Source organism: Euphorbia lathyris, chromosome 10 (assembly GCF_963576675.1).
Source record: "Euphorbia lathyris chromosome 10, ddEupLath1.1, whole genome shotgun sequence".
In the NCBI taxonomy this organism is placed as follows: Eukaryota; Viridiplantae; Streptophyta; class Magnoliopsida; order Malpighiales; family Euphorbiaceae; genus Euphorbia; species Euphorbia lathyris.
The window spans coordinates 17,097,715-17,117,033 of NC_088919.1; the positions used below are offsets into that span (position 1 = coordinate 17,097,715).

The 19,319-nt window shown below is 36.0% G+C and overlaps 1 non-coding gene across 1 annotated transcript; it reads left to right on the plus strand.

The window, feature by feature from the left end:
* Positions 1-11,392: 11,392 nt before the first annotated feature.
* On the plus strand, positions 11,393-11,499 carry LOC136210125 (small nucleolar RNA R71). Its single transcript, XR_010677832.1, has one exon. It is a non-coding gene; the product is annotated as a small nucleolar RNA R71 (small nucleolar RNA).
* Positions 11,500-19,319: the final 7,820 nt, after the last annotated feature.

Consider the following 19,319-nt stretch of genomic DNA (forward strand, 5'->3'; position numbering starts at 1 on the left):
TCCTCGCAATCTTGAAATAGGGTAGCTGTTTAGCCATTATCCCCGCAATATTGAAATAGGGTAGCTGTTTAGCCATTATCCCCGCGGTCGTAAACTAGGGTAGCTATTTAGCCATTATCCCCGCGGTCGTGAACTAGGGTGCAGCCCGAAGCAGAGTCTGATGCAGTCAGAGAGCAACGCCGGAGCGTGCAGCGCAAAGGTCAGGTATGTTTCCTCCTACTCGTTACGTGTCTTTTACTTTTATATGTTTTACATTGCATGTGTTACGTTAGCAAAAAAACGTTTTCAAACCACACACATCACTGTCAAAATAGAAAAGTAGGGGCAACTGTAGACATCGAGTCGGAGGACCTGTGACGAAAACCTGAAACAAGACGGTCGAAGCGATTGATTCCGGAAGTTTTGAAAAATATATAAAGAATAATAAGCGGAGAAAAATTAACGGCACGACGCGAGCACGCAACGGCATCCCGCACGCGGACGACGATGGTCGAACGCCCGCTTGACGGCTCGAGACGTGCGCGCGGCGTCCGTCGGATGCACCGCGAGTGGCACACTCTCGATGTCCGAGCAATGCCTGGTACCGCTGGCGGTGCGCGCCCTCGTATGCCGTTGAGCACACGTGCCTGGCAGCGCGAGGCGCGCGTTCGGCGGCCGCGACGTGCGAGCGTCTGGCTGCGCGGAACGCGCGCTCGGCGGCCACGGTGTGCACGCGTCCGACGACGCGGGGCACGCCCCGAGGGTCGCCGGGCGGGCACCAAACCACGTCGGGCGAACGCCCAACGCGTCGGGCGGACGCCCGACGAGGGTTGGGCGTGGGCGCCCAACCTCGCGTTGGGCGCTCGCCCAACGCCGTTGGGCGCTCGCCCAACGCCGTTGGGCGATCGCCCAACGAAAGTTGGGCGATCACCCAACATTGTTGGGCGGCCTCCCAGCTCATGTTGGGCGGCCGCCCAACCACAATGGGCGACGCCCAAATTTTTTTGGGCGTCGCCCATTGTTCCGGGATCCGTTTCCCTATATAAGGGCACGGATCCCAAGGTAAAAGGGGAGGAAAAAAGTTTTTTGGAGGGGGCCTTTTAGGGGGAAAAACTTTCTCACTCTAAACATTTTTAGAAAGAGAGAGAGTGGATTTTTTTTGAGAAAAAATTTTTTTTTCTCAAAAATTCCAAATTTCCTAAGTTCAATTTTTACTAAATTTTTATTAAAATCGGGAGCTCGCGGTTCGTGGAATCAATCGGCTTCGACTGTCAGATACCGAATCAAATGTATTATCCGAGGACTAGACTCTTTATTTTATTTAATTTATTTCTCTCCTTCTATTTATTTTTTATGCTATAATTTTTATTCCTTTAGTCATTTATTTATTTTGTCACGTTTTATTTAGTTAGCGTATTTATTTAGTTTTCGTTTCGTGTTAAATAAAATTCGGTTTTGTTTTAAAATAAAAACCTCGTTTTGGATATCCCCATACGAACCATGATCCGATAAAAAGGTAGTTCGGGTATCGAAAATGTTGTAATTATAAGTTTTTGATTTAAAAGAGGTTTCCAAATAACGTTTTAAAATAAAAACATCGTTTTAGGAACTTCCGTTTTCGACTATGATCCATCTTTGGTAGTTCGGAAGTCCAAAACGATTGAATTAGATTTAATTTAATGCTTTCGAATAAATCTAGAAAATGTTGGAGTGCTGCTGTTATTTGCCAATTCTGTCACTAAAGGCTGTTTACCGATGGATTTTCCGTCGGTAAATCTGCCAAAATGTAAAAAATATCATTTCGGTCCCTTTTTCTTAAGTTTTAGACTTTTAATCCTTAGTATATATATATATGATTATGTAATATATTCTTTTCAAATTGTTTTAAAACTTTAACATATATAATTATTTTAGGAGATTGGTATTCCATTTTTATTCTAATTTTTTTATATATGTACATATTACTTTCTTTTTTATTATTATTCATTTAAATTACATTAAATTCTATTTCAAATGTTATTTATTTGGGCATTTTGGGAGATAATTAGTAGATATTGGGGGATGAACATATAGTCTTTTTGACATTAGGATTATATTAGTTATGTATATATATAGTTTTGGGGTATATTTGGGTTATCTTAATTATTGTTAAATAAAATTATTTTGAGTGATAAATGCTATTTTCTTATTTATGAATTTCATTCACTATTTTCTTATGTTTAAAGTATAAATATATTATTTTCATTATTCTTTCTTATATATGTATTAGATAGTATATTTTCTTTTACTCTTATTTTATGTCTCTTGGGCTAAAATGTGTAAATATATATCTATATTATTTTCTTTATTTCTTTTGGTCATTTATAAGTCCATGTTTCAAATGGGCTTCACTTGGAAAAATTAATTTTTGGGCCTAAATGTGTTTATTGATGTAATTATAATGGTTAGAGAGTCCATTAAATAAGTGGGGAAAATAAGTCACAAAAAGAGAGTTTTCAATTAAATTATTTAAACTAATGAGCTTTCTTAGATCTCTAATGTAGATAAATAGAGTCGTTTTTGTTAGCATTTCAAACCGTCTTCAAAACACCACGTTTTAAAACCTTAGTCCGTTCCAAAGGCGGATTAAAGGATTATTGTAATTAAAATCGTTTTCGTTGTGAATAATAGAATTTTCGAATCACTTTCTTAAAGAATTTGTACAAAATAAAATTGACTTGTATGTTTAAGCACGTTCTCTCGTTAAAAGGTTTTTATCACAAACGTCTTCAAATACTCGAGTCGTTCCAACGGCGATTCGGGTAAACTTCATCCAACGGGGCTTTAAAACGCACCTCAATCGTTCCAACGTCGATTAAGGCGCGAACCATGTAATAAACATCGTTTTGGGGAAATAAGTTAATGTAGAATAGACACACAACATAACATTTAAATACGGTTGTAAATAAATCACTTCTTTCTTCCCCCTCTCTGTGTATGTGTAAACATAAATGGGTGATTCTTTACTGATATGGCTTTTCAATATCATATGCTCAAAACGGTTTCCAAAAAGAGAAAGAAAAGGGTTTCAAATGAATTTTAAACTTAAAGAAGTATACGATTAGTCCGTTATCGCCTAACATGCTGAGTAGGAGGCCGGTGGTTCATAACCGGGCGATGTCGGGGTGCCTAGTAGCCTTTCTCCGGAAAGGAGCTAGCCTTCTCGGCTCGTACCTAAGTTTCCCGAACCCACACCGGTCTCCCGCAAGGGATCGGTGTTCATTTTCCCATGCGTGGGTGGCGACTCTTCCATATCTCCGAGCTCCGGTCCTGCCGAGCAGCTTGATTCCACGATTGGTTGCTTTCGGCGCCAATCACCGCTTACGTCGCCATGAGGTTGTCCACCCCCCGGTCCACCCGGGAGATTAGGCCGCGGCACCTCGTCTAACACCCGTGCTCCCAAAATAATAGCGGTGATTGGTATGAGCCCTCGAAGCACGATACAAATTGTCAAATATCATTCCAATGCTATCAACCTTTAAACCTTTGAATAGACAATCCCAAACAAACAAATCCCGGACTTGAATCTTCGAACTCTCAACACGACCAAATAGTGAAAAACTCAAATATTTGTGAAAGAAGAACACACAATTGTCCTTAATCAATTTGCTTGAAGTGTTTTTAGAGTCGAAAGAAGTTTGATCCGAAAGAGTTTGCCAAAAAAGAGTTATTGTCGAAATCCTTAGGCTTATCATAAAAATCACTAGTAGGGAAACCAAACATATTCCCCATAGCCTCATAATCTATGGTATAGGTAGTACCATTATTCCTAAAAGAAATTTCCGTTTTCTTTTTGTTCATCTTCAAAGTAACCAAAAACTCAACCACATAATCTGTAATTTGGGAAAAACGCATAGAAGCAAAAGTTGCCCACCCCAAAGTCTCAATAAAAGTATCAATTTGAGTAGCGAAGTTCAACTTCCTTACCGAATCAAAGTCAAGAAACTGCATGTCCACGAACTTACGAGTGGCGTTTGAAAAATGCTTGAAACGTCCAACTTCTTCCTCGGAATGAATATCGAAATAAGCCCCGCAACCAACACGAAGGCGATTAGCCTCGGTGACAGCCGGCTTGTGTCCAACACGCTTTGCTCTAGGCATGGTTATGGTGGTTAGGGTTAGAAAAATAAAAGATGAAAAGAGAAAAGCTTGAGGTTGAAGATGAAGTAGAAGTTGTATTGAGTCTTGAATTTGAAAGGTGTAGGTGATTGAAAAGGGTAATGAATAAATTGGGAAGAGTAAAAGTAAGGTATTGGGAAGAGGTTAGAGTAAGGGATTGGTTAAAATTGGAGGTGATGTGAGGTTTGTGTAAGCAATAGGGATATATAGGGATGAATAGGAAGAGTAATAGTTAGATTAGGAATAGGAATAGGCTGAAAATAGGCAAAAATCCGGACTGATGAGTGCCTTAACCACGCGTGTCGCGACCGAGGACGCACATCCGCGGCCGCAGCACGCGTTTTTCAGAGAATTTTTCTCCGAATTTCTGTGTGCTGCTTGCTGAAGTTACCGAGAATCTGCCATTCTCGGCCGCGGATCAGCCCCTGGTCACCCAAATTCTGCAGATTAACTCCATTTTGTGTATTTCCTTGATAAATTTTATCCTGAACTCCTTGAAAATGTAATCTGTACTTAAAAACATAAGTGTAAAACATTAAATGATAAGGAAAACCAAAGGTTTATCCTTATTAATGGAAAAATAAACGTAAATGCTTTAATTAATGTATGTAAGTTAAGAATATTAAAGGTTTTGAACTAAAATTAATTGAAGCATTTATGTTTGTTTAATAATGTAAGTTAAATGAATCTTTATTTAAGGAATTAAAACTTAGTTATTAATTTTTAACTAGTCATGAATTTACTAAAGTTTCATTTAATAGATTCATTAGTGTAGAATAATGAAAATAATGATAGTTTAACCATATAATCAAAATCAGGATATAATGCAAAAGAGAAATTTTTATTTATTGGAAATATGTACAACATATATACAAACAAAACAAACAAAGCTATGCTATAAATTCGTCCCTTTCAATCGGGATTTCCTTAGCCCTATATCGGTCTATTTTCATCTGCACGAAAGCTTGACGTTCTGGTGCAGAAAGAAAATGTGGGCCTGATCGAAATACTCGTTTCACTAGACCTTCATATTCTAAAAATTCATAGTCTAGCGTCGGAAAAGATTCAGCATCACTTCAAGGAACAGAAATACTTCCCTTGGTCCCTAGAATTATTCCACATATGATATTCCCGAATCCAACCTTCTTAGCCTTGGATCTAGACGCGGCAACAAGACCCTCCATCAGAATCTTTGAAGAATCAACCATGTTGCCTTGAAATATATCTCCAAGAACATAAAGATCAGTGTCTTTGACCACACTACTGAATGTGCGACCGAACAGACTGTGACTCAGAAATTTATGCAAATACAGCATAGAGTTGGAGTGAAAAGACTGATTATAGGCAAGTTTAGGATTGAAATGCCAGAATCCGGTGAGCATTCTCCAAATATCAGTGGATGTCATGTCTCTTCCAGGATGACGTTTGATAGTATCCTTTAAGGGAAAACCAAACCAAGCATGCAATTCAGGATATCCAAAAGTAAAGGTTTTGCCATCCCGACGAAAGCTAAGACGCACCCGACGCTTGTTAACAAAACGAACCGTACAGAAGAATTCGAATATCCAGTCTCCAATTATAGGAAACTTCATATCAACGAATTTGGTCCATCCTAAACGTTCCATATAGCGACTCATATCGTCTCTAATTCCTAGTTGATCGTTAAGAAAGTCATCCATGTATAACATTCCTATAAAGAATGTATATCGATGCCTCAAGAAGCGCCTTCCCTCATCATGATTGAAGATAGGAAAGTTACATCCATAGCGCTCTGATATGTCAGTATGTTTATTGCGTGAAGCAACAACTTTCTTAGATGGTGTGTTGTTAGAAGTCATGGTGTTTGGAATGAGTAAGGAAGCAAAAGGTTCTGAACTTAGTTTATGGTTTGATGAATTGTAAGAATATCAGAGAATTGTTCTGACAGAGATGAAAAGAATGTAACAGAAAACTAAACCTCTAGAACCTATTTATAAAATCCTAGGATGAAAAGAGGTGTTTGTTTTGAAGTGAAAAAGGCATAAAATCAGACCTCTTAAAAATGAAGAAACTCAATTTTTCGTTTCTGAAAAGTTGTGTCTGCTGGAAGATGAAGAACACAGGTCTGATTTCTGCAGAAATTCACCGTGTCGCGACCGAGGATTCTGAGCCGCGGTCGCGACACGCTGATTTCCTTGCGGAAATCAGGCGTCAAAACCTCTATTTTCTGATCCTCTACCGAGAATCCCTATCCTCGGTAAGTTCAGAATTTTCCTGTCTATTTGAAAATCAATTGAAATCAGAATTCTCAACTGAGAATCCCAAATCCTCTGTAAGTTCAGAACTTCCCTAGCTAACTAGAAATACCCAAATTCTCAACTGAGAATTTTAAATTCTCTATAAGTTCAGAAAATTCCTTATCTTTTTAAGAATTCTAAATATGTGAATTCTCAACTGAGAATTCCAAAATCTCAACTGAGAATCACTAAATTTCTTCTAACTCACATTAAATCCCTAAAATTTAATTAAAATCACGACTTGAATATATTTTTTATGTATCTAAAATTCTAACATAAAGTGATATAATTTAAAACAAAATAAAATAAATAAATAAAAATAAAAAAAATAAACTATGTGTAGAAAAACGAAATGATTTATATGTCAGGTAATCTTGTTACGAAATCAGTTCCTATTTCAGAAATATTTTCGTAATAAATTTTACATCGATTACCATTAACTTTGAAACGATTGCCGTTAGTTTCCTCAAGTTCTAAAGAACCATAGTCGAATGTTTTGACGACTAAATACGGTCCTGTCCATCTGGACTTAAGTTTTCCTGGAAATATACGAAGCCGTGAATTAAATAACAGCACCTTATCTCCAACATTAAAGTGTTTGAATTTGATCTTGGCATCGTGCCATTTTTTCACTCTTTCTTTATAAATCCTCGCATTTTCATACGATAGATGACGTAACTCATCTAACTCATTTAAATTGAGCAAACGTTTCTTTCATGCTTGTTGTAAATCAAAATTAAGTTTTCTAATAGCCCAATAGGCTTTATGTTCTAATTCGACTGGCAAATGACATGCCTTTCCATACACCAAACGGTATGGAGTCATTCCTATTGGTGATTTAAATGCAGTACGGTATGCCCATAGCGCATTATTGAGTTTTTATGACCAATCTTTTCTTGATGATGAAACAGTTTTCTCTAGAATCCATTTGAGTTCTCTATTTGAGATCTCCGCCTGACCATTTGACTGAGGATGGTATGGCGTTGACACGCGGTGGCGTACTCCATACCTTTTCATAAGTATATCAAAATTTCGATTCATGAAATGGGTACCGCCATCACTAACAACGACTCTAGGACAACCAAATCTACAAAATATATCGTCAAGAAAATTAACAACTACTTTAGAATCATTCGTAGGGGTTGCAATTGCTTCAACCCACTTCGAAACATAATCAACGACTACTAATATGTAAGTTTTACCATTGGAAGGCGGAAAAGGTCCCATGAAATCTATTCCCCACATGTCGAAGATTTCAACTTCCAATATGTTTGTGAGGGGCATCTCATCTTTCCTTCCTAAATTTCCTGTTCTTTGGCATTTATCACAACGAGTGATAAATGAACCAACGTCTTTAAACATCGTAGGCCAAAAGAAACCACATTCAAATATTCTAGCTACCGTTTTATTAACTCCATTATGTCCTCCGTATGAGCTGGAATGACATTCCGATATTATAGATTCATATTCATTTTCTCCAACGCATCTCCTAATTATCCCGTCACCACATGATTTGAATAAAAAGGGATCTTCCCAAAAATACTGTTTAATGTCGAAGAAAAATTTCCTCCTTTGTTGGAAAGATAATCCTTCCGGAACAATATCGGTTGCAAGATAATTAGCAATATCTGCATACCATGGTGACATGACACTTTCTACTTGATAGAGATGTTCATCGGGGAAATCATCTCGTATACCGATAGTTTCACCTATAGGACCGTTTTCATCTTCTAGTCTTGATAGATGATCGGCGACAAGGTTTTCTACTCCCTTTTTGTCTTTAATTTCTATATCAAATTCTTGTAACAACAAAACCCATCTAATCAGACGCGGTTTTGCATCTTTCTTAGCAAATAGATAACGTAAAGCTGCGTGATCTGTATAAATAATAACTTTAGATCCTAACAAGTATGACCTAAACTTATCACATGCAAATACTACGGCTAACATCTCTTTTTCTGTTGTTTTGTAATTTAACTGTGCACCGGACAATGTGTGACTTGCATAATATATAACATGTAATCTTTTATCCTTTCTTTGACCTAAAACACATCCTACAGCTAGGTCACTTGCATCACACATGATTTCAAAAGGCAAATCCCAATCGGGTTTAGCAATTATGGGTGCACTGACTAAGGCTGTTTTCAATGTTTCGAAAGGTTTAATGCAATCTTCATTAAAATCGAAGGTTGAATCCTTCATAAGCAAATTAGTAAGTGGTTTGGAAATCACAGAAAAGTTTTTTATAAATCGTCTGTAAAAACCTGCATGTCCTAGAAATGATCTTACTCCCTTGACAGTTGTTGGTGGGGGTAATTTTTCTATTACTGAAGTTTTTGCTCTATCCACTTCTAATCCTTTTTCAGATATTTTATGACCTAAAATAATTCCTTCGTCAACCATGAAATGCCATTTTTCCCAATTTAATACTAAATTCGTTTCTTCGCATCTAGAAAGAACTTTATCTAAGTTTTTTAAACATGCATCAAAAGAATCTCCATAAACTGAGAAATCATCCATAAATACTTCCATGATATCTTCAATGAAATCATTAAAAATTGCAGTCATATAACGTTGAAAAGTTGCTGGTGCATTACATAGACCAAAAGGCATTCTCCTATATGCAAATGTTCCATAAGGACATGTGAAGGTTGTTTTATCTTGGTCATCCGGGTAAATATATATTTGAAAGAATCCGGAATAACCATCAAGAAAACAATAAAATGCATGACCGGCTATCCTTTCGATCATTTGATCAATGAAAGGTAAAGGAAAATGATCTTTCCTAGTTGCCTTATTTAGGTTCCTATAATCTATACAAACCCTCCAACCAGTGGTGGTTCGCGTAGGTATTAATTCACCTTCATCATTCCTTACTACAGTTATGCCTCCCTTTTTGGGTACACAATGGATTGGACTAACCCATTCACTATCCGAAATAGGATAAATGATTCCATTGTCTAAAAGTTTAGTAATCTCATTTTTAACTACTTCTTTCATATTCGGATTTAAACGTCTTTGTCTATCCGCTTTAGGTGGCTTATCTTCTTCTAAGTGAATCCTATGCATTACAATACTAGGATTAATTCCTTTTAAATCTGAAATCTGCCATCCCATACTTCCTATTCTATTTCTAACAACTTCTTTCAATTTTTCTTCTTGATTTTCTGTTAATTTGTTAGAGATGATTACAGGTAGAGTATCACTTCCGCCTAGGAAAGTGTATCTCAGATGGTTTGGTAATTCTTTAAGTTCTAATTTAGGTGGAACTACTACTGAAGGCGGAACTGGTCCATCTTCTCGAATCAAAGGCTCTGGGTCCTTATCTTCTAATTCTTCACCCATTATAGGTTCTATTATTTCTTCTCTTTGAACAATGTCATTAACACATTCTTCAACTAAATCAAGTTTCATACAGGCGAAATCCTCCATAGGATATTTCATTGCTTGATTCATATCGAACTCGATCTTATCGTCACCTATTCTTAAAACTACTTTTCCTTCCGACACATCAACTAGAGCACATCCCGTGTTTATGAACGGTCTACCAAAGATTAGCGGACAATTAGCATCATAAGCAAAATCTAAGATAACAAAATCAGTAGGAAAAATAAACTTGTCAACTTTTACTAAAACGTCCTCAATTATACCATATGGTCTTTTAGTGGATTGATCCGCTAATTGCAAAACCATATTGGTACGTTTGATGTCTTCTTCTAAACCTAATTTTTCAAAAATAGACAATGGCATCAAGTTTATACTAGCTCCTAAATCACAAAGACAACTTGGGAATTCCATATTTCCCAATTTACACGGAATGGTAAAGCATCCGGGATCTTTGAGTTTAGTAGGTAATTTGCTTGATACTATCGAACTACAATCTTCAGTAAGTGAAATGGATGAAATTCGTTCCCAAATAATCTTTTTTGAAATTAAATCTTTCAAGAATTTTCCATAGTTAGGAATTTGCGTAATTGCATCCATGAATGTTAAATTTATATGCAAATTTTTAAGTTTATCTAAAAATGATAAAAGTTGTTTATCATGGTCCTTATTTCGGACCTTATGTGGAAAAGGTGGCTTTGGTACAAAAGGTTTCGTACTAGAGTCAATTGGTGTATCTTTTTGTTTTAATGTATCTTCTTTGGATTTTAGTAAATCATTTCCAGGTAAAGTTGAATTTTCGGGCATTTCCGGACCTAAGTAGTTTTTCCCTGAGCGAAGAGTGATAGCCTTAACATGCTCTTTCGGATTTTCTTCCGTTTGGCTAGGAAGACTTCCCTCTTTGTGGGATGGAATTGATTTAGCAAGTTGTCCAATTTGAACCTCCAAATTATGGATGCTAGATGATTGGTTTTTGATAAGCTGATCGAATTTACTTTCGATCCGTTTAAAACCATCGTCTTGATTACTTACCTTTCCATTCATAGCATCTATAAATTTGTCGATTTTTGAAGATAAAGTTCTAATCGTATCTCTTGTTTGATTTTGATAATTATTTACAAGATATTGATTAGCATTTGCAGTTAAAGTTAGGATAATTTCTCCATCCAGGATTATAAGTATTAGAATAAGGATTAGTAGTTTGGTTTTGTCCTTGGACAAAATTTACCTGTTCTATCTCATTCATACCTTCGTAATCAATGTCTGTCTGGATCGAATTATCATTAGGATCGTACGGTGCCATAAACCTATCAACTTTGTGCGATAAGGCAGAAAATTGGGCTTGTAACATCGCAACTGGATCAAGATTCATTATACCTTTAACCGATGATGTACCTGAGGATGATGGTTTCGCCATTGGTATATGTCCACGCTCTGCGGGCCACATACTGCTGTTGATTGCCATTTCCTCCAAAAGTTCTCTTGCTTGGACGAACGTCTTCTTCATAAATAACCCTCCAGACATAGCATCTAATGAACCTCTAGTCGTAGGATTTAATCCATTATAGAATGTCTGCATTAAAAGTGCATCTGGCAATTGGTGGTGTGGGCATAAACGTTGAAGTTCTTTAAAACGTTCCCAAGCTTCATAAAGAGTTTCATTATCATTTTGGGTAAAAGATGTCAATTCTTTGATGACTCTTGCGGTTTTTGCTAAAGGAAAATATTTTGATAAAAACGCTTGGGCTAATTGGTCCCAAGTTTCAAATGTTGCAGCAGGCGTAGAAGTTAACCAAATTTTTGCCTTATCCTTCAAAGTGAAAGGAAAGAGGCGAAGTTTGATTGCTTCGGCTGTTACATCAGTAATTTTAAAAGTATCACAAATTTCTAAGAAATTTGTCAAATGGGCATTAGGGTTTTCGTTAGGTAGTCCATAAAACGTTACGTTGTTTTGCAACATATTAAGCAAAGCAGGCTTAATTTCTAATTGATTTGCGTTTATACGGGGTCTAACTACACTATTAGTTACACCGGCCATTCCTGGCCTAGCATAATCCATAAGTGTCGGTGGATCGGCCATATTTTCTGGCTGGACTACTTTGGTTTTTAAGGATGTTTTGTCTTTGTTTTTTTTGTCTTTCTTGTTTTTCTTAAGTGTTCTTTCAATTTCTGGATCAAGTGGGTCTGGTGGCGTGCCCGAACTTCGCGAACTGCGCATGAACTTGAAATTGTTGCACGAACCAAACTACCTTCAAAACAAAATTGAAAACAAATATGTTATAAAAACTGAAAATAAATAAAATGTAAAAGTTGTATAAAAATAATGTGTAAACCTAGATTCGAAAATAAAATACGAAAAATAAAAATTTTGTCAAAAATTTTGGCGTATCCCCGGCAACGGCGCCAAAAACTTGTTGAGCGATTTCCGCAAGTGCACGGTTTCGCTTGTAGTAATAAAAATATCGATCCCACAGGGATACGTTTTTTTAACGAAAAACTTATTTTTGAATCTGTAAATTTCGAACTTGTTAGATTTACTATTGAATGTTAATGAAAAGTGAAATTTGTCTAATTGAATTTAGGAAAAATAATTGTTTAATTGAGTGTGTGGACTTTGAGTATTTGAAAATGCTAGAATAAGATTTTATATTAGAATATATCGATCGTTAGAAAAGTTTTCTGATTTAGGGATGAATTTTACAAAACAGGAACATTTAGAACTTTTAGAAAAACAAATAAATGTATTCGTTTGCATTGAGCAAAGAAAACAACTTAAACTTTGTATTAATTATGATGATGAAATAAATGACGGAACCTCTAATTAATTGGCTTTGAACGTGGCAAAACCCTTTAGCCAGCATAATGCCCTTAACCAAATTAAAACTCTACCGAGATAATAATTTGCCTAAGTGTTCAACAAAGTTTCCTTGTAATGATTTTGAATTAACTACGTTTTAATGAAAACACCAGCAATCACTTTAGTGGGTTGGTTACCATAAGTGCTGCATAACGATTTATCGAATAGAACGGACTTTATTAGATGAAATATAAATTGATACAAGTTTACAGAGAACATGGAGCATCGAGTTCTTCGAGGGCGTGCAAGTGAACGGCTGATCAGTCCTTTCCTTGGGTTTCCTTAGAGGTTGTCAGGCTCAGGGGCGAACACTCTACTCAATCTTCTCGCTGTAACTTCGTAATAGGGATTCGGTCGGCCTCTACCAAAATGCAAACTAAAACTGGAACAATGTCTAAACGCTACTGTGTTTGTAATTAAACTATAAACAATATGTGTACCTCATCTTGTTTTGTACAGAATCTAATTTCTAACTCTCGAATTGTTTTTACTTAGAACTTATACATTAGTTCTACGCTCTGATTCTATATCTATATTACATAACATTACATTCATTTTTCTCAACATCAACTCTTTATTTATAGATGTTGAAGGGTTGTGATTGAAGTGATATGTCCTTTTGTGAAAAGACGTATTCGTTGGTAAAGAGTCGTGTCCGTTGTTAAGAATTGTGTTCTTTGTGAAGAGTCGTTTCTATCCACCCGAACGAACGCGTTTCTTGATTTTCAACATGTGTTCATTGCACCTTTGGCAGAATTCTGCACTTACCGAGAATGGGGATCATCGGCCGTGAATGGGGGAACATCAAGTTAAGCTTTGGACGAAGGGAGGAAGTAGCTGAAGGACGCGTGTCGCGGCCGTGGGTGGTGGATTCGCGGTCGCGGCACGGTGCGTTTTTTCACTTCTTTGCTCTCGTTCGTGTCCTTAACTTGGCGCTTTTGATTTACGTCGTCTTTGACTCCTTTTGTAGGGTTTTTCTTCTGTTTTTGATCCTTTTTCGTTCCTATTTGGATTTTACCAAATATTTAGGTACCTTGCAAGAAAGAAAGATATTCGAGAGTAAAAGTAATCTAAACAGATATAAATAACACAAATTTGTAATAAAAATGATGTAAATATTAATGATATTTTAGGTATATTTTGGGCTTAACAACATCCCAACTAGGTTGACACTCCTAACACACCAAATCAACCCGAAATATTATTAATAAAAAGGAAAATTACAAAGGGAGGAGAAAAGAAAAATAAAAGGTTCAAAATAGAAAATTAAGGGAAGCGAACATGTGCAACATTACATAAGTCGTCAAAAAAAGAAGATTGACAAAAATGAGGAGCCGAGTGCCACCATGTAAGAGCAGAAGCTGTTTTGCCAAAACGGGCAAGTCGATCTGCCGTTTGATTGCCCTCTCTGTAGATATGAGTGATTTTGCAATTCATATTCAAAAATCTAGATAAACACTGAAGCCAGTCTTGTCTAATTTTCCAGGGAACCATGGTAGACTTTCCGTTTAGCATATCAACCGCATATGTCGAATCTGATTCAATCTAAAGATTGTGCCACCCCCGTTCCCAGGCAGATTCTACTGCGAAAATAATGGGCTTCAGCTCGGCAATATGCGCATAGGAACTGGAGAGATTAATAGCACATCAGCCTATTACAAAACCTCGGGAATTTCTAAAAATCCCTCCAGCTCCTGCGATTCCAGGCGCACCATCCGTCGCATCGTCGATATTAACCTTTATCCAACCCGACGACGGCGGACTCCAGCGAACAATGATCGGGTCCGGCGGAGGCCTATCACAGATCGACAAGTTAACAACCCAGTTGGTTCCTGAATGTAAAAGTGAAGCCGATTCTGAAGGAATTGGATCGAAAGGAGATCATTTTCAAAAATAGCTATATTCCTGATATACCAAATGTACCAAACAGCAGTTATAGTAGCTAAATTCCACCCTTTTCTCATAGAAGTATGTAAACGGACAGCCCTAATATCCCGGAAAAGATTCCCGAAAGTCAATACACTACTACGGTGTATACCAAAAACAGAGAAGACAATATTCCAGAGACTATTCGACACCAGACACTTATCGCTGCTAAAGGCCCATTAAAGCTAATTTTATCTTCAAATTCTTAAGAATTTTCTCAATATATAACACTAACTTTTAATCGTTTAATAATTGATTAACGTCAATTCCTTACATGACCAAACCCTCAAAATTAGAATGTGACAATTTAATAATTTACTATCGTCAATTTGTTCTGTGACCGAAACCTCCAGAGCCTCGTCTATTTTACTATTTTAATATGTAACTATCTAAGTAGAACCAAATTGAAGGAAAAATAATATTAAACATTACCTTTTATAGAGGTAAAAGGTTATAAATTCTAATTGGTCCACACGAATTCCTTTAATTTAGCTTGGAATCGCACCTTTAATTCGACCACACAATATCGTTTTTACTCTATTACATGGCCTTTATTATTCTTTACTGCTCCGTTCCGATTTGCGGATGCCCCTTTTCCTCTCCTATATTCCATGGATATTCCATTTTTTCCTTATTATTCTTTCTTTACCTTCTTTTCATTCCTTTTTGGTAGAAGAAATAATACATCTACTTATCTTTCAGTAAGTGGGTTTTCATGTCTAACTAGATTTTAAAAAAAAAAAAAAAAAAAATAATAATAATAATTATAAATTAACTTAGAACATATGTATTATGTATAAATATGTGGGTAGCCATTGAATTTAGGATAGTTTAAAATATTGACATGTATTATATATTGGACATATGCTATTATCAATTTTATATATATATATATCATTTCATCATCATCATAAATATGAATTTAAAGTTAGTGACTTAAAAATGAATATATTAATCAGAAGTATCATTCAAGGTCCTTCACTTCATACTTTACTTTAAAACTTCCTTTTAAATTTCTAATTTTCACTTGAAGACATAAAATTAGACTTTAAATTATATCCATAACTAGTTTTTGGCCCGTGCGATGCACAGATTCATCTTAATATATAAATATTAATAAAAATACAATCTAATAATTACAATTAATGACATAAATGTGTTATATAAATTAAATATTATTATTTGATTTTCACATTTACTTTAAATAATATTTTTATAGATAAATATAATAATAAAATAAAAACTAATATATTATATATTATATTATATTTTTTATCAGTAAAAAATGAGGAAGTGACACCTCAGTTCCATCGTTACTGTTTTATATTATATATAGATATCCAATTAGTTCAATCAATTATTCACTGTATAAAGGACATAACCAAATCAAATATTGGGATCTAACGACTAAAAATTTTAGGCACGGACGTGACAACCTCGAGGTTGTGTTTGCAAAAAAAAAAAATAACACAAATACCATATCGCAAATCAATCAAACCATATAATATTTTTTTGTAATTAACCCTAAAAGTAATCTTATAGCAAACTAAGTTTCAGGCTAATATATACATATACATATATATAGCTGAGATGGTAAAGGATCTCTTCTAGCTTAACTAACTATGAGTCCAACAATTGTGTTAAATAAACTCTATAGTACAATGCATAACAGTCCGAAGTCAAATTCTGAATGCAGAATGCAATATCTAGCTACAAAAGTAAACAGACACATTCTGTAATGGAAATTCACCCTCCATGTTTCATATCCCATGGGAAAATTTACGAGCAGGACTAAATAAACTGCACCATCAATTAAGCCTAGACAGTGAAGAAAACTGCTCCATTTAACATGTTTGTGTGACTTCCCGGAGAATCCACAGCTATTTTGTCCTTTGGTGCTTGGAAACATTGGTCTTTGAAATTTACATTTTTATGTTATTGGAAATGCAATATGACTATGTGAGCCTGCAATCTATTAATCTACATAAAATAATTGAATAAAACTTTCATGCCTAAGAAGAAGTTAAAGAATAAAATTCCATATCAAGATATATATGACTAAAATATGAGTTGAACTTGGATACTGCCACTCTCTTAGTGGTTTATATACTATACTATATACCAGACGAGGTCTTTCCTTCATCTTCATCTTCATATCTTCCAAGTACTACCATTAAAGTATATGGCTATACAGCAGGACTTTGTATATTATTACCTATTCAATCTCAGACATACATATCCGCACACCAAAATTACCTCACGAATGAGATTATCAGAAACCTACAAACATGACCTAGATATTAATTTCTAGTGCAATCTCCCTAATTTCTTATGCTATCTGCAAAAGGAAAATCATACCATTGGCAAATTTCAGCCTAGTTAGATGGCCAAATTGTGTGTAAATGAAATTGAAAGACAGTGAAAAGCATAAAACACGTACCTTGTAAATATAGGGATCAAAACGCCCTCCTATCCCTGATCTTTTGATCTCTTCCTTCTTCAACAACCTGCAGACCAGTAGGATTTAGGAACCATGAATTTTGGAGCCAACAAAATCAGGCATGGGCAAAGACACTCACATTCTGAGAGCTTTGCTCGTGTCTGGACTGTCACCCAGCTGTTGACGAATTCTCACTTCAGAGGAACTACCGCGAGACAGCAATTTTAAAATAGCTTCCGCTTGATGCCTCAGGTAAGCTGAGCCTGAGCTACGTCCGGTGTCCGGTTTACTCCTCTTAACCTTCTCTCGGTGCTCCGATCGGTACATTTGCATTCCTCTGGTCACAGGGTGCCTTCGCGTGCCCGACGCTGCTGTGGTATTGCTTGATAAGGAGGAAGCCTCTGTTGATTCTGATCTTGAGGTCTTTATTGCAGGCAGAGAAAGAACTACTTTCTGGTCATCGGAGGTGCTCCAGCACACCTTTGAGCGCCTCTTTCTCGCCACCTGCAGAATTTTATGCAATTTAAATTACGAACAGTAGCCAAAATCAATTAGCTCCCCTTGCATATTTTTTTCAATTAACCTCTAGAACTCATGAACTCCATCAATTTATCTCAAAAACAGAATCCTAATTTAATGGCCTTGATATTTAAATTGAAGTAGCCTGTATAGGTTCAATACAAATAACAGCTGAGAGAAAATATGCGAAAATATCAATGGAAATTTTTGCAAAATCTAGAACAGGAGAGCCAGATTGAAATCCTTCGCTATGAGATTCAATGATCCTTCAATTCAAAAATCGCTTAATACTACAACGTTTGGATTGCTCATTAAAAGCAAAATTAAGGAAAACTACAGAGATGAGATCACAACCAAACTCAAACAGGCGATTACTAGAAATCACCTGTTCTTCACACAATCAAACAGAGTCGTCATTCTAGAAATAGCCAAACGTGGCCAAAAACCTCATAAAATTGAATTAAAAACACGAAAAAGATTTCAAGCGGATCATCAATCAAAAGTTATTTAAAATGCCAAACAGGAATGCAAAGCATCTAATGAGAGAGGGAGAGAGAGAAGATCGCCTTGAACTTCATTTGACAAGAACGAGCTGCACCAGATACGAATCTAAGCTTGTGCCGTGCTCGATTGTCCATTGATGAACCATCACTAGTAAGCGACGAAGACTTGGAATTAGAGGAAGTTGAAAACAAGCTCAATTTCTCCTCCTCACTGCAACTCTTACTTGAAATATTCTCTTTGAGGCTGACAGACTCAGCGTCAAAGCCAAGGCAACAGAAGCAAACACCAAAAACGACATAAGATGTGAATTGAAATTGAAATTGAAATTGAGATGAAAATGGAGATATGTGATTGCGTAATGAATTGTAAGAGTTTACCCTTGAGAAATAGGAGAGGGAGATCGAGATTTGGTGGAGAGAAGGAGAAGAGCAGAAGCCACAGTGCGTTCAAGAGGAGATGGAAACAGAGCCATCCTCTTTCAAAAGCTTTAAAAACGTTATTCTCTGTTTTGAAAATGGCGGGTTCCTACCAAATATTTGAATTCTTATATCTCCATTCTTCTCTTTCTGCTTTTTCTGTCTCCAATTTCGGGGTTCACCTTCATGCCCCTAGTAACAACTACGACTAGTAAATAAAAAAGAGAATTATTTCATGTTAATTATTCCATAATTTCATATAATAATTCTTTTTGGTACCATAAAACAAGTTTTTATATATTTTAGCTATAGCATAAAATAAAAATATTTTTGTATGATAAATCTGACGCCAAATTTTAAAATTATATGCAGGGCATTCAACAATGATATCAAGGTAGCTCAAATTTTGTAAAGGGTGTTGTTAAACCCAGCTCCAATTTCCCACCCCTAGCCCCATGAAATGACCAAACTATTCTTATTAGTTTTGGTCTTTGGAAATTTTTTTTTTCTCTCTACGAAACACGGGCGTGTGACTATCATATGCCTCACCACGTGGTGAGGCGTGATAGTCACATGCCTCACCATGTGGTGAGGCGTGACAGCCACATGCCTCACCACGTGGTGGGGCATGTGAACATCAGGCGTGATGTTCACATGCCCCACCACGTAGTATTTTTTTTTCAATTTTAGATTTTAATTATTATTATTCTAAAAAATTATAATTATTCTAAAAAATTCTAAATATTATAATTTGAATTATAATTATTAACATTATAATTAAATAATGTGAGGCGTGATGTCACATTCCCACGTGTGAATTTTTTTTTTTCCAATTTTACATTTTAATTATTATTATTCTA